Raw genomic sequence first — 17,253 nt, 5'->3', positions numbered from 1 at the left:
TGGTTTAACTCAAAGTGAAGACTTGTTAAAGCCACTTGATTTAACTTTAACAAAATGTAAAAAAAACCTGTCAAAAACGGTAAATTAATGATGTCCTTGGCGTGATCCCCTATGACTGACGCTGCGCATGCTCAGAAGATCACTCCACTCTTGGGTGGAATTATGGGAATTACAAACGATGGGGAAAGGAATTAAAGTGGCACGAGAATGGCAGGCGCGAGGACCCTACAGACTACAAGGTAATTAAGAACTGATTAGTAAGTATGTTTTTCTAATGCAATCTGTGAAGACGTTAATCGAAATGTGGTTAGAAAGTGATATTGGCTGTGTATGTGTTCATTATTCGCAGAAATATGGGCAATATCCGAGTAACGGTACATCATGATATCTAACCTTAGCTAGCTAGCGAGCTAATCAATTAACATAATGCTAGCTAGCTAGGGACATACATTAGAGTAGCGTTAACCTCACCCTGACAGCGGCAGCTAAGCTGTCTGTGTGTTGGGGTAACACCGCGTTAACACATTTGTGTTTGTAACTGAAGCGCTGGTTTGCAAGTTAAGAACATACAGTTTTGTTGAAGAGCAGCCATGTAATTTTTAGGCATCACTAACATTAGTGATTTAGCTGCAGTGTGTGGGCTAATTGGCCCTACAGTAAACTACTGGAGTGAGTAATTGGAACTGCGGTGTGGCTGCTTTGTGAGCAGTATAAACTGTGATGGTAGCTGTATATACAGTCTATGAGCTCTATGCACGTACTATGAGTCACATTTTGCCATAAAATAAATTAATAAGTCCTTTCAGCAAAACTAAGTTCCTGAGTTTTGTGTAGATGCATATTGCTAATTGTAGCGACAGGAAAGAGATGGAATCTCTAAGCTTTTTAAACCAGCTGTGAAGGATGAAGCAGGACACTGTTTGAACAAGACGCCCTTGTTTCTCTAGGGAGATCACAAGACATGTAAACTACAGTATAGATTTAATTTCAGTTGGGTTTAAAATGTTGGTGCTTGTATATTACATGTGCTGTTTGTTGAATTTGCACTGAGCAAAAACAAGTAATAAGATTGCTGTAGACTACCTGAGACCTGTACCACGAAGCAGGATTCAGGGTTAGCGTGGTAACTTCAGGGTTAATCCTAGGTTTTCAGTGATACCTTGCTCTGGAGCAGGTTATGTTCGAGATGAGAGATCAACTGGAATAAAAGCAACTCCTACTGACGAGGAGCTCGGTTCATGGAGCGTTAATATTTCACGAATGTGAAGAAGTTAAAGAGTAAGCAAATTTAAACTGGCAAATGCAGAAAGGACAGCTGGCAATAAATTGCTTGATGTCCTACTTTAACCCATAGTGTCTGTCAATACAAAGTTCATATATATTGCCAATGTCAGTGACAACTGCATACCTGCATTGAGAGTATGCAGAGGACTATCAGTGTGTTGTGGACCATCTGTTTGTTTTTGTGGCAAGAAAGTTAAAGTGGGTTTTGTACAAGCATTCATCGCTAGTTTGAACATTAGCAACATTTCTAAGGCAGTTTTAAAATGGTAACATTAGTTTTACAAGTGTGTTACATTTGAGGTGCAACAGGTTTTTATTTTCAGCTTTTCTTGCAGTCGTTATTTTAACTGTAATGCTGATTGCTGCTTATTTTTTACTCACTTGTAACATGCTTTAGAATAAGTTTTCACTGCTTTGACAGAATATCATAAGGTAATGTTAGGGTCAGAAATTAAACAAGCATTGAAGCTAACTCTGATTCATGAGAGTCTGATCTAATTGATATCACAGCATTGGAAAGGGCTGTCATAAATAATGCGTTTATGAATGTAGAACAGTGTTGAATGCATCTGCACGGTTAGGCTGACAGCAGTGCTCCGGTGCTACATTTTAAAAGACCGGAGCATTGATAAGCTCCAATGTTATTGGTTCTTTTATAGGTACTTTTTAACCTTTTGGGGTAACTTATTATCACGCTTCAGCGTGCATCTTCTTTTGCTCTCTGTGTTGGTACTGAGCTCCTCCAACTACACACACACACACACACACACACACACACACACACACACACACACACAGTAACTGACAATGCATCAAATCAGCCAACAGAAATAATCATTAAAACTCATATGCTGTTTTACCAGCCTATAACTAAATACTAAAGTAGCAGTAGGCATGCCAAACCCTGAGTTTGGCATGTATTGATGTTTTAATGTAATCAGAACTGCAAAACTAAAAGTGTGCTTGTCATATATATTTTCTAGTTCTAACTATTTTTCAACCACAAGTCTGGTGAATGTGTTATTACAGGATGTCTCTTGCCTGGAAGAACATTTCGGAGCTGGACAGTCTGCATGTAACTGCTGCTGTAATAGTAATAGTGGCAATGATCTTACCATTTAAAAGTTGGGTTGGTAATCTTCAAACATTTTTTGTTATATTTGTTGACATTGTCATTACATTCTGAAAGCAATCAATGAATCAAATGCTCTGACAAAACAAAAACAAAAAATCCGGTATTTGGGGCTGTCGCAGTTCTGAAATAAGCCCATCCAATCATTTCATGTGGCCCAATTGAACTGTCTACCTACCTGCGCCTTTCTGCCCGTGCACTCATTGTCTTTCACAAGCTGCTTGCCAGATGTGAGTACTAACAATAGCCATGTTTGTTGTTCATGTTCATTAGGATATTTTCACATTCATAATTGTAATTTTGGGGAAGTGGCTTTGGGCTGTCATTGCTGATGAATTGGTAACCTTTTTGTGAGATTAAACAACTTTTGAGATGAGTGCTGCTAGTTCGTTTCATTGGACAATAGTTTACCTTTGGCTACTTTTTAGAGTCTAAAAAGAGTACGCTAGAGTCTAAAATTTAGACTCTAGTGTACTCTTGCTAGTTTATCAAGATAACCATCCCTAGCTTTGATGACAAGAAGTGTTTGACATTATAATAAAGAGTCAAGGTTTATCTTAAGGATTAACACTAATGTGGGATACATTAAAATTACAACTAAATTATTACATACAACTAATACATGGGATAGTCAATTTTTGTTTTGTTTCTTTAATTTTCAGTAAGATGAATGTGGAAGTGTATTGTGCTGCAGAAGAAACCACTGTTTGAAGGGACAACCAGGTAACTAAAGAGCAGAAGAACTTGTGAATCTTGGCCATAAAGAAGTAAAGTGCAGAACCCACAGATGACCGAGAAGATGTTGGACTAATCATCAAAGGTATGGAAATCCGTCACGGCCTTGGTAACATTGCAAATGCACTCGCGCTTTTATTTGGCCAAAAGCTTAGTTCATGCTTCGTTTATGTCCTGTGGGAAAATTATGTAAGCACTTACGCTAAGTGTCCGCAAGTGATCGCAGCTCTTGTTTGTGCACCTTGGAAATTTTGTAACTTGGCGTGTGCGATCACGTGACTGTCACAAATAGTTCACTGATAGAAGCACTATTTACATGTCTAGGGATTATACAAACAAGGCCAATTAATTTTTAGATGCTTTAGAAACAGGAGGTCTTAAAAGTCAAGTATTGCCTATGTCTCCAAAGCCTGATATATCTTTATGCCATAGAGCCCCATTGTTATTGGGGCCCGAGCAACCGACGTCAGGCAGCGAAGGCCCTATTGAAATTCGAATACGAGTAATATTAGTACATCGGATGTATATTTGGGAGACTTGCCATACTGGAAAACTCACCAAATTTTGCACACTTGTTAGGCCTGGTGAATATATATATATATATATATATATATATATAGGTTGCATATTTGTGTGTAAATAAATGGCTCTCTAGCGCCCCCTAGAATTTGGACCGGCGACGCCCCTCAGCCAGTATGTCCGATTTACTTGAAATTCAACACGCATGTCCACCTCCTCTAGATCTACAAAGAAGCCTCTCAGATCCTTAAACTCCGCCTTCTTAGATTTTCCGCAATTTTGAATTTTGTGAAAAACACATTTTTACAAACTTCTCCTACACGCTGATTTTGATTGATACCGAATTTTCTCTGAATCATTATTGGATCTACATCATCAAAAGTTATCAAAAGCTTTTTGATATCTCTTTGTCTTGGCTTATATATCAAAATACACATAACTTCTCAACCATTTGTCCTAAAATCACCAAATTTGCAGCTCATGTGCACATCGCATCCTGTAACATACCCTGACATTTTTATTTCATTCAACCACTAGGGGGCACTACAGTAACCCGCCATGTTGTGCTTTTTTGCACAACATGTTTTCAGCCTTTGTACTTTAATGAACTCCTAAATAATTCATGGGATCAACCTCAAATTTGGTCAGGATACTCTTCAGGCCTTTGTGACGAAAAGTTATCAAATTGGTGAGTTTTCATGGAAGAACCTTGACGTGGCATCGAGGGAGGGTAGCTCCCTCGATGGTGACCATATCACTTGTCGCACTTGGTGACCGAACGTCAAGAACAAGAGCAAGTACAACTCCACAAAATAATTTTTGTTACAAAGTATTTCTTGGGACGATGAACACGAGAGACCTTCTTTCAAAACTTACAGGTGTCTTTACAGTGACAACAACAGATATTTAAACATACAAGATTAAAATAAAAATGCTGTTATGACATAACTCTCTATTGGGCAAGAAACAGTACAAAGAAATATTTTTGTTACAAAGTGTTTCTTGGGAAAATGAACACTAGAGAGACCTTCTTCCAAGGCGTACAGGTGTCTTTACAGTGACAATAACAGATATTTAAACATAAAACATAAAAATGGCTGATATGACACAACTCTCTAGTGGGCAAGAAACAGTACAAAGTAATTTTGTTACAAAGTATTTCTTGGGAAGATGAACACTAGAGAGACCTTCTTCCAAGGCTTACAGGTGTCTTTACAGTGACAATAACAGATTTCCTTCCTTTCCTTTCCGTCTAAAAACACAACATAAAATTCACTATATTATATTCACTATATCACCACTCTCCAGTGGGCAACTAAATACTCCCAAACATCCTTTTGGTCAGACACTCTCCAGTGGACCAGAAGTTTGGCCAGTGTGGTTGAAACTTGCATCACCTTCATTCAAGAAAAGTCTCTTGGGGCCATGCTCTAAACCATACCGGAAGTCGCGGAGATGTTTGAGTATAAAAAAAAAAAGTTGAGTTGAGCGCGGAGGTAGAGGAAAGACCATCGGAGAGACCCGTAACGTTGTTCTGAAACACACGGCGGAGGCAGAGAAATCAGTACGACCTAAGTCATCCAAGGTGTGAGAAAAATGGAAAACGATGGAAAATAGTGATTGATAAGGTGATAGAAATCAGTCTTTGTAGGGCTTCATTATTTTAAACTCAGGGAGTTTGGTGATGGTGCTGTATTTTGTTTCACAGATAATACATTATTGTTTTCACACAAGCAAAGTAGTGTGATTTGAAGTTACTTAACTACACTGTGTTAATTTTTTACGATTGAACTGCAAACTAATACAAGGGACGGTTTCCTTTACTGTGGCGCTCCATTGACTCAATTTCACATTTCAAAGCACAATATCCATTGATGTCTTGTGTTGTGAATGTGTTGCCTTTTGTTTTCTTTCTGTCTATTTCAAGTCTATTTCAGCATTTCGATCAGGTCACGGGTGCTCCAAACAATCACCCACCGATTGTCAGCTGATACTCGACTCAAATACCTTGATCAGTAGAGCCGATCAGATGACACATAGATACTTAATTTGAAACGTTTCCAATATTCGTTTGTCTGCTTTATACTATTTCTATGGTTTGCTTTCTCGCCTGCTCTTTAGTTCGCTCTCAGAGCTACACAGCTGGACACACACACACACATGCACGCTCCGCAACGCCTGTGCGTGCGTGCGTGCGTGCGTGCGTGCGTGCGTATTGAGATAGGTCTGTGTGTGTGCCAGAGGTCATCTTGAGAGTTGTGAGCCCAGACTATGTCCATCATTCTTCTCTGGATCTCTGCCATCTATTGCTCATTATCATCATAATTATTATGAGTTCTACACTCTGCTTCCTTTTTAACTTAAATGATGTCTTTCTTCAAGCAACATATTAGTGCTGTTATTACAAGTCAGCATATTGCTGATTTACTGGTCTTCTCCATAGCTCCGTTTAAGCTGTACTTATCTACGGGAAAGGAAATCAATGAAGAAACAAAGACTCTCTGGAACTAATGCCCTTTTAACCATTTAACTGTTTAAAATGTTGTCCTCGTGAATTACTTTGTCGTTTACCATTGTACTGCATGCTGCCCTCCCAAGAGCATATGGAAGCTACAGTTTAACTGCAGTGTCTGTAATAGATGTCTGTGTTTGCGCTCTGCAGCAGTAGATGGAAAACTAGACATTTACCTCTGCACAATAAATCTTATAGTAATTTTCCAAGCCTGCATGACAAATAATGGCACAGAGAAAAGCTCTGTGCTTTGTGTATTTGTCTTTGCATTATTGTCCAAGTGAGTGTGCAAAATTACAACACTGCTGAGTTGGTGATATGTGAGACATTTTTTCATCATCTTTGAGCTGTTTTTGCTTCGAATTGTACCCGTAGATTTCTCTGTGACCCGAGTACGAGATAGGGTTGAATAATTGTGGGTCTGATGAGCTATGGGGAGTAATACTGCTGTTTGTAAGTGGCCTGTTTAGATAAACTGTCACTGTACAAAGATGTGTATGTTTGAACAGCGGATAATAATTAATACAGCAATGCTGTCGTGTAGCGGCAGGGCTGCTATTTCACAACTCTGATGACTAAACACCGGTGAGAAGGGCCGCCTGGAACAATATTTTACTCATTTGGATCTGCTCAATGCTACAGCCGTTGCACCCAGTGAATCTGTCAGACAGCACCATTTCCCCAAGAACAGCTGCTATTTATCTGATTTTCTCATTAGAGTTGACTCATGAGTTCATTGTACTGCCTTTGGCAGAGATACTGGAGGGCCTAGGTATGGCTCTTTAAGAACGCTGAGACGTGGTCTCCCTGATGTTACTGGATGTAGGAACGTGTAACACTCTTTTTCAGATTTTCTGCCATCAGTTAAAAAATGATGTTGAATAACATTTGTATCTGTTTCGAGCCTTGAAGTAAAACACCTCTCAACCAGATGTTTAATATCCTTTACATGCATGTAACTTTCAGCTTATTTCTCTTTCTAGCACAGGTGAAGGAACAGAATTTGATTGCAGGAGTCTTTAAACATTTATACAAGAACAGTATGTAAGAACAGCCCCGACCCTTAGCAATATTTTAATCCTTGGAGGTGAAGGACTGAGGAAATCTTGCTAATTTCACAGATGGTTTAAAATAGATTAGTGTGGAGTAGCAGCTCCCGGAGAAGGGCTGACCCACCAGGCTCCCTGTGCAGCTGCCAAAACCCTGCGCCTCATGCTCAGAAGTGCCTTCCAAAAGTCCTGCAAGGTTAAACTCAAACTTAAGCATCCTGAAATGCCATCCTTGTTGTCAATTTTTTTTCTTACCCAGAAATGTGTGGCCTTGGGAAATGTAACTTCCTGTTCTTGGCTAAAACAACACCTTGGATTTCACCTTGAAATTGATGGGTCCACTTGGCCACGGAGGCTATTCTTACTTTTTGCTTTGTCATCTTTCTCATTCGACGTTTTGTACAATGCATCCAAGTGCCATTTTTTTGTAATAGAATAAAGGAGTGAATCCGACTCTGCATGGTATTTTGAATAGGCCAAGCCTGCTGCTCGAGCTGGGCTCTGTCCGAGTGGGCCTGACACAACTCTGGCCTGGCTGAAAAGGCCCAGCTTGGAGTTAATGTGGAAAGACAATTGCACAGGATGAAAAACTCGACATGGTTTTTTTTGGACTTGTCATTCTTTGGTCCATAGCTGTGAGGAAAGCCTAGGAACCATCTAAATGTTGTTTGTGCTTTTTTGACCCATATCTGGAACAGCCTTCACAAAGACCTTGTGAGAGGGTTGAGACAATGGAGAGGGGCTCTCAGAAGAGGGACAGGCCTTGACTCTGGCCAAACCATCTTGGACCTGCTTAACTGAAATAGTTTGTCACTAATGGCTGACATCTTGGCAAAGCTATTGGCTGATTTTTAACTATCCTGAAAATAGTGGCTATTACTAAATGATCACTAAGCATCAGAAAGATTTCAGATTACTGTTATAACTACATACCAAAGAAAATAAGAGAAGACATGACTGTTTGTCACAACACAACAGCTGAATGTAACGTCTAGGTCACACACTTTAAATGCAGTACGTGACCTGTGACCAGTATCAGATTCATTTAGAAATGGATTAGAATGCATGCTCTGGATTACATTTCTAGAATGCTTTGCATATTTCCTTGCTGAGCTGAGATGATACTGAAGATATATTTCTGTCTATGTAAATCAATCTGATTTGAGTACAGTTGTTAGGAAAACTGGGTTGCTAAATGAACTTTTGAAAATCCACATGGGACAATATTTCAGAAAATGTAATTTTGCATACGGTTTCACATCGCTGCATCTCCTCAGTGCATTTGTCTCCCAAAGCGTTTGACTGAATTTCTGTAGGGAAGAATAAATGCGTAATGTTTTTTTAAAAGCATCTCAGCTCCCTAAGCTTCTTGACGAATTTAACAAATAAAGGTTTCCTTCTTGGAATATGTGTTATTCTCTCAAAGCTATCACTCAGCTCTCTCATGCATATGTGAATTACACACCTTTATGAATATGTAAATGTTGCGAGAATGCCTCATTAATTAGTAATTCATGCATTTTTCACAAGCCCAATACTTGTGTAGTCTGAGGAATTATCAGCCAGAAGTTAAAAAAGGGATTCATCATCACGTTTTCAGAGGATTTGAGCTACATCTGTAATTTGTGTGATTCAATGAATATGATTTGCGTAGCTTTTATGGCAGTATCGTTGCAGCTGTCTCATAATATGATCTGTGGATTTCTACTTGGAATTTGCAAGTGCACTTATGATGTTAACAGGCATATTTCTCCATGTAGATGTTTGCTTACATTGTTTTAGTTTGGTTAAAAAATTAACATGTAGGCATCTCAAATGATCTTTCTCAGTGTTTCCATTTGATATGACTCCTACTACTCATTACTATTAGTTTTTATTATATTTTACATATGTGATGAAAATTATAAAATGCCAAAAGAGTCAATCAAGAAGCCTTAAAGAAGCATCTTTTCCATGTGCACTGAGGTTTTACATATCTCTCTCCAGAGAAAATGTTCTAGTATGAGAATGTTAGAGTATTAGAAATGTGGAATTGAGCAAAATGCTCAACATAATTTAAACAAGTTTTGCAGCAATACTTTAGCTGTTGGACAAAATTGCCACTTCCAACTTCATAATCCAGGAATTTAAGTGATTCTTGTCGATAATAATATCTTCATAAATAACAAGTCAGGCTAAAAGAAAATGTTGTTGCTAACTGTGTGAACAGCTTGCAATAGTTCCTTGCTCACAGAAAAAATAAATAAAATGAAACTTCCACCAAAGTACTTAGTATTCAATAAGTAGATCTTTAAATTCTTGACAAAATGATGCAGTAAATACATTTGGTTGGTTATATTGGGTCACAGCGAACATAATCCATGACTATCCATACGCCAGCCAATCACTCAACATACACCAAGTTTCTCTGAGGGTTTTTGTGTCTGTGTGGACAACTGTTTAATCTTGATATCCGCCTGAATTAAATACACTACCTGTGTACAGTTACGCTGCCTTAGGGTTTCCTGGACATGTGGCTTTTAAATGACTCACCACGTTGTACACCCACCATGCGCAACTGTAAATACAGTATATCTGTGTACTGTCCAGTGCACATTGCTGGACCATGAATTTAACATGAAGGCGTAGAGGCAGACGCACTTGGGGATGTTGCCTTTTCTGTTGGGGGTTCAAGTCCTCTACCTTTCAGATGCAGCCACTTTGTGCCTGCCTCCCTATTGGCACACAGATATATTTATGCAAATGGTCGGGGGGGACCTTGTTGTAAACATGAATGTCCTCTGAGGAAAGGGAGCCAGGGGGACTCTCAAGTAGTGTATATGATGGGGGGGGGGGGTTAAAAGAAACAAACTAATGTGTCATCATAATAATGTATACCACTTATCTATTCAAAAGTACAACATTAAATCATTCATCTGGATTACTTTAATAAAAGTGTACTCGTTTTGAATAATGGGTTTTGGGGTGGGGGGGTTGATTTAGTGTCTTTGCTCTCACTTAAGTCATTCTCTGAGGTAAGAAAGCAAATCAAGTTACTTGGAGATATGGATCATGTACTGAAATAACCATTGGCTCTTTCCTTATCAGGTATTTGTTACAAATATTGCTTAAAAATTAATCAATTATCAATCTAAACAAAACGTTTTACCTTTTTACAAAAAGCTGAAAAAAAGACCATAAACCTTTTTTTTATTTTTACAAATGAGCACCATGATGTTATCAAATAACTTGATATCAATAATACATGGTTATCTTTACAAATTCCCACTAAAAACACAGAATGTGTTTTTTTGTTTGAGGGTAAAATTTGAAGCAATTATGGGGGTGTAACAAAAAGATAATATGACAAATTGTGAAACAGATTTGCTCTCGGCGAGTAAAAAGTAAAGCAATCAGTGAAATAGCTAATGAATAATGATCAATATATTGCTACTTGACTGAGTAATGAGTCAAGCACTGGCAGGAAGCAGAGGGCCCCCATCTTTGCACATGCCTATTGGCGTTCCCACACAGTTGCTGTTGTTGACGGTCAGTCGAGCTCTAAATGCAGCTTCTTGCATCTCAATGTGATTTTGATTATGATTTTATGTATGAATTACCTACAGTACTCAAGTTTATTATGAAACACGTCGGTTTAAGATCCTTATCCTTCACACCATCATGGCTGTGCTTCTACTACGCCTCAAGATATAAAGGTATATAAAGTCCAGGAGACTGTTGGGAAAAGAGTGGAGAAACCCCACTGTTGAAATGAGACTCTGCTGTTTAAGCTTTTATGAAAGCACAGTTACAATTTTGACATGCATTGACCAAAGACAAAAGTTAACAAAAGTTCTGCTGATTGGTCTCGTTTTGCATCCAAAAACTAAGAGGACAGAAGGAGATAAAAACCACCGTACACAAGGAACCATTCTTGTTTCTGTAGCAAGGTGAGAAGAGACCTGTTCATTGCACCTCTTGCTCAACGCAATTCCTTGTAAATCTTTAGGATTTGCTCCCCTCTGTAGGGGACATTTCCTGTCTCTGTAGACACTGTGGTAGTGATGAAAAACCAACATAAGATTAAAACATGGTGTCTGAGGAATTCAACATTGTTTCGCCTGCAAATTTAACATATTACAAATTATATTACACCGTGCTTGTCAAGCTTTTGGGTTCTAATAATTACTATGCAATCATATAGATGCAAGTGATATTAAATATTCATTTACTCGTTCCTTGAGGAATAATGGTGATGGAAAAATCTTGAAAATTGTTTTCTATTTTTAATGATTTTCTTTTTTTTTAACAAAGCTAAAAAAAAAGCTTAGCTGTGATTAGATGCATATTTGTCTGACTGTGACGAGATAGAATCATGCAAAACTGTTTTTCTCTGTGCGTAGGTTGTGTTAAGACTTTCATATTAACCCAAGGAGTTAAGTGTTAGTCCATGTATTTAAGCACAGCAGTGCTACATTTCTCCCCTCATTCACGCTCTAGCCGAAGAGATTGACATAGTAATAAACTGATGTTAATTAGACACACTTTGAAATTCTCCATTCTGCTCGTATCCATGCCCTAGTGGAGCTGGTGGCTTATTAAATCATTTGCTGCTCTTGGGTGATCTTCTTTTGAATCTTGGCCTGACCCTCCGGGCACAATTTATTTTTATTTCAAAAAAATTTTACCAGCAAATTTTGCATTAGTTCAAGAGAATTATAAATCATTATTACACAGGCAGACACTTCAAACATTTTGTTTAAGAGCTTTCTGCTCGATGAGGCATCAAAGGAGATGTTCGCACTGATGACTGTTACACTGGCACACATCCATTCATTAGCACTTTTAAGTTGGCATGATCCTGTTTTGTACATGGCCCACAAAAGCATATATATGGCTGTCATCTTTGTAAGCTTTGTTATAGATTATAGAGGAGGTTCTGAATTACTTCCATAACACAGACGTTGCCAACAATTCCTTGTCCTGTCTAAAATACTGGCTGCATATGACAGTAAATATAATTTAGATGCATTTTATTTAGTTATTTTAAAAAAGTTGAGACGCATATTTACACAATCTAATGTTAGCCAAGAAATCTTCTGAAAATATATTGTTTTGCATTGTGACACAATATTTAAAGTTGAGCTTTATGCCAAAAGAAAGTCTGACATACTGATGATTTTCATGTAAATGCAGTTTGAGTCGTACTGCACATATGACTTCTTCAAAAAGGAGTTATAATACAAGAACTAGGAATCAACAAGCAGTAAGCAAGCTTTTTTTCAGCATAAATAATTAGCCTACTTCTTGGCACATGCAAACACTATAAAGATGTACATGTACATTTTGGAGAATGCATCTCCCGAGATATACGAGGTAGTAGAGGTGGGAATCTCTAGGCACCTCACGATTTCATTCAGAATCAGAGAGCTACGATTCGATCATTAAACGATTATCGATTCTTCTTGATGCATCAAAATGTTTCTATACATGATTTACTGTTTTTCACTGAGTATTTTTTAAAACAGCATATTTGTAATGATTCATAATAATATACTTCCATTATCTTTTAATTCTTTATCAATAATAGTAACAAATAGAAGAGATGTGTCAACTGGAGGGTTGCATTGCAAAAAGAACCAACAAGAACCAACAAAAAAAGTTGCAATCTACTTTGCGAATCACTTCGCCCTTCCCTAGTTTGGCAGAAGAAGAAGCTAAAAGCTTCCATATGTTAGCTTTTGAGCCAGGGGGTGCCAGTGGGAATCTATCCATATTCGGCCGCTCGAGCTCAGCCGCCCTAACCAAAACTCTGCTAGTATTTAGCCTAGCTTAGAACGGACGTGTATTACGTCTGTTGCGTTCAGGGGCAGCCATAAGGAATGGACAGCCCGGTGTCACAGAATTGTTACAGTTGATCATAACGTTGAGTTTTAAATTTCCGATTGAGTTTTCTACATCAAGTCATAATTGTTCAAGATAGAATTGCGATGCATCTAAGAATAGATTTATTGTTCCCCATCCCTACTAGGTAGTAGGCATCTAAGATATGTAATTATGTGAAAAATATATTTTGTAAAATGGATTTATAGATTTGAATAAGCTTAATTACTGCACACTATGCCAACCAAGAATCCGCACTGACTATCCAAACAGCTGATAGAGTTTAAATCTCAGAATCAAATCCATGATCTTTAATATCACCTCATTAAATGGCATATTTAATGTGCATTGAACCAGTATAATTGTAAGACTAGAGAGGAGTTGTGAATAATGCTATTGTTGGCGTTTTAGCAATGCCTTGGGCATGACTAATAGAAGAGAAAGTAGCCTTAGTGTCAATTATAGTGGCATGATTAGCGTGGCTTTGTCTTCCAGTCCAACAGATCTACAAAATACAGCCAGCTAGCTCAATTAGCCTCCACCCAGAGGAGGCAAAGCCCTTTGATTTGCCCAGCCTTTTAAATATCTACTATAATTCTAATATGTCTCATTATGTACCACTGACCAGCTATCTTAAACACTGAGAAAGATCACAGGAATGTCCAGAATAATTTGCCTTAATGCCCTATGTGCAGTTACAATTATTTCAAAAGCATCGGCTCTGAAACACACAATTCATTCCAACATCCAGCATTATTACTCTTAGAATAAGGACATCCCTCAGTGATTTAGACCATTAGATTCAGTTGATCATCAACACACAGCATTTTTTTTAACCCATGTAAAATACACTGCATGCATAGATAAAATGGGCATAATGAAATGTGATTTTATGCAAAGAAGGGACAGATCAAAAGAGAGTTTATGGAAAAAAATCAGGAGTGGTCATTCTGAATTCTAAGTTATTCGATGTTTATAGTGCAAAGTAATGTACTACAAAATAAGAAGACGAATGAGAGGAAAAAAGGAAGAGAAAAAAGGAGGAGGAAGACATGTTGTGGCAATCGAATGGGGCCTGGACAATATCTGCATAATGAACATCATATTGAGGCTGTTGGTTTTCTCAAATGTAATGTGCATTACGCATGGACTGAGAAATAGGGACTTTAGATCATATTGAAACATATTAATTTATCAGTTTATTGGTTTTGCAGTTAAGTACAGAGTATTTCATTTGAAGGATTTGGCAGTTATCTCCACTGTGGTTTTGTGCTTAAAAGATGTAAAAGCCCTTGTCTGAAAAAATCATCTGACTCGCTTTTTTTAAATAGTTACTCTGTTCTGGAAAAAAGACTTGAATGAATTATTGCAGTCCATTTATGTTGTTAGTTGATCTTGGAGCCCTGAATATGTAAGATGTCAGAAATTTGGCACCTTGTTGAGACACACATTCGCTTCTGGAATCACTGCAGCAGAATCAAACGTTGTCCGTATGTTTCATATTAAGACTCTGGTTTTAAAAGTTCTTAACTAGTCCACTAAATTGTAATGCCATTTTTCCAGAGCCTGTATTTTCAATGTGACTCCTGCAGTTAAGGATGCAATGGTGTGTGGTTTGAAATGTAACGTTGGCTGCCTGGACCAGTTGTCATCTGCTTTCTTGTGACTCGTTCTCCCATCTGAGGCCTCACATGGAGGTATGATTTCGAGTGAACATTCACAAAGTGAGATGTGGAAAAGACATGGAGGTTGTTACCAGAATTCATCTAAGAAAAAAAAGACTTAGTTTTGGCCCAGGTTTTGTTGTCATTTGATAACTGTCAATGTTATATTTATATAAATATTGTGCTAATACATTTATTATTCTTGAGAATAACAGATTCAGATCAAGGAGTGCTTGGCGTTAGGACAGGTCTTTTGCTTGCGGTACATAGTAAGACCATTCCCACAGTGACACTTTGATTAAAGAAACTGTTACACGAATAATGAAATAAAATGTATGTTGCGGTGGAATCTGTGTGCTGTGATGTATGTGTCAAAACCACACAGAAGCATATGTTGCCTCCCTGACTCAGTGGTTATCAGGTTAAAGATTTTGCACCAGTTGGAAAAGACATAGTGGCATAGACCATGAGCTTTTGTTGTTCTCAATTCTCAATTAGTCTGAAGTATACTGACAACAGACATACAGCAACGGTATAGTTGGGAAAGAAGGTGCAGTGGATGTCTGGTAGCAAAAAGCTGGATCAGATTCTAAAGGGTGTCGTGTAGCTATTAAGATTAAGATTGGATGGTGAGTGGGTTAGGGTTAGGGGTAGGAAGTGTTTCAAATGTTACACATCAATAAAAGGGTACATATTTTACGTGCTGCAAACATTATTAATATATTAACAGGCCTAAACTAGTGCATGTGTACCTTTTAGTCTTAACCATAAGCGATAATAGTTCAGGAGGCGTTCGAGACACGTTTTTCAGAAAGGTTATGCCCCTATTCCAATCAATCCAGCTGTCTCCAGGCTGTGTAACAACTTACATTTCACCAGGTATATTTTCGTATGTGTTGCACGAGTGACTACAGTGATTATGTATCACGCTATAAGCGCTGCCAAAACATGGCTAGCCTGCACTCAATGCTGTGCCTTCGCGTATCCCGTGTAGACACAGACGGAGCACTGATGCTGCTTCTCTCATGACGCCTCCTGTGTAGGCCTGCACAAGGTATAACCCGCCTCCAAGTTTGGGAGGACAATGTGTGTTTTGGTATGGTATTTTCTGCTGCCCCAGTTTGGGTTTTAACAAAAGTCCAGTCAGGGTAACCACAGATTTTCAAAGCATGTTGCTTGTGCTTCTGTTCCCTGGTTTTAGCCTCAGTGTTTAATATTATGTCTACTTGGTGGTGCAAAGTTTGAATTACGCCCAATTTATGCTCAAGTGGATGGTGATTTTCAGAGGAAGTAGTCTACTGGTCTATGTGTCTGTGTGTGAGGGTACCCCTCAATTTCAACCCCCCCCCCCTTCTTTCAGGGAGACCGCACAGTCCAGGAATGTCAAATTTCCTGCTATGCAACTCCGACTGTTAAACTAATGTTCCTATGAGGAAAAAGCAACCCCCTCATTGGCTAAGAAACACAGGTGAACCCATAGCACATATAAGATATTTTAAGTACATAATGTTCCAGCACGTCATTCAGTTAGCATATTTGGTTTGGGTTGAGCCGCGTTTGGGTTGAGCTACAGTTTGATCGCGTAGTACCACTAGTCTCCATTGTGGCCAGCTACAGAGGCTGAACATGAGATACATAAACATGTACAGACTTCCCCAGGGAAAGAACAATGTTACATGTAATTGATTACTTTCCGTTTCTCAGGGGACTGTAAACAATCATAATCACATAAACAATCGATAAATTAGCAGGGGTGTTGTTAGGCTTTGCCCCTTATCTGTAGAATCACTGTGAACGTTAATTTCAAACCATCATCATGAGGAGGTAGATGTATCGTCAACAGCCAAGATGTGCAAGCTAGTTTCAAAGCTTTGATTTCATTTTGAGCAAAAGCCTGTAAGGTTGCTAGCATATAATTGGTTTATAGAGATGATTCGGCAGACCACTGAGCCTTGAAGAACCAGATTGGTTGTGTTTCCTATGATTTCAGCCTGAGCTTATTCTTTCCTGTTGTGAGACACACCCTGGCAGCATGTGCACTAGGCCCAGGAGGCCACAGGAGGAATTTGGACATTCCAAATTTGGCCAGAAAACCACAGAAAGTTTCATTCAGTTAATGCATGATTGTGACGGCTGAAATCAGCTACAATGGAAGAGAGAGTTAGCGTGTAATGACAGAGAGGAACGATGTTAGTCTAGAGCTGGAAATATATCACAAACTGGTTGTCACTTTGAAGAATTTAAATGAATGGCGGGAGTTTATTCAAAGGTTTTAATTCTTGATTCTCAGTCTTCATTAATGTGACCAAAATGTTATCAACTTGTTTAATGCCCCTTAATCACTGTATTCTTTTTACATTCCCCCCTTCACACTGAAAACGAGTCCCAGCTGGGCAGCTTTGAAACCAAAGGGGGTGACGAGAGAGAATTGGAGGTGGGGTGGGCATAGGTGGGGTGGGTGTGTGTGTGTGTGGGGGGGGTGACAGGCTATTTAGA

The 17,253-nt window shown here is 38.6% G+C and overlaps 1 long non-coding RNA gene across 1 annotated transcript in view; it reads left to right on the top strand.

The window, feature by feature from the left end:
• The first annotated feature begins 164 nt into the window (after positions 1-164).
• Positions 165-17,253, top strand: part of LOC137887384 (uncharacterized) — an 18,482-nt gene continuing 1,393 nt past the window's right edge. Inside the window, exons 1-2 of the long non-coding RNA XR_011105052.1 lie at positions 165-239; positions 3,079-3,236. This is a non-coding gene — a long non-coding RNA (uncharacterized lncRNA). The remainder of the gene's footprint in view (positions 240-3,078; positions 3,237-17,253) is intronic.

The sequence above is a fragment of the Cebidichthys violaceus genome, unplaced genomic scaffold (genome assembly GCF_023349555.1).
Source record: "Cebidichthys violaceus isolate CVI_PGR_0920_01 unplaced genomic scaffold, fCebVio1.0.p SCAF_5, whole genome shotgun sequence".
Classification (NCBI taxonomy): Eukaryota; Metazoa; Chordata; class Actinopteri; order Perciformes; family Stichaeidae; genus Cebidichthys; species Cebidichthys violaceus.
The sequence above is the reverse complement of the archived record's forward strand: the minus strand, read 5'-3'. Positions and strand labels throughout refer to the sequence as shown.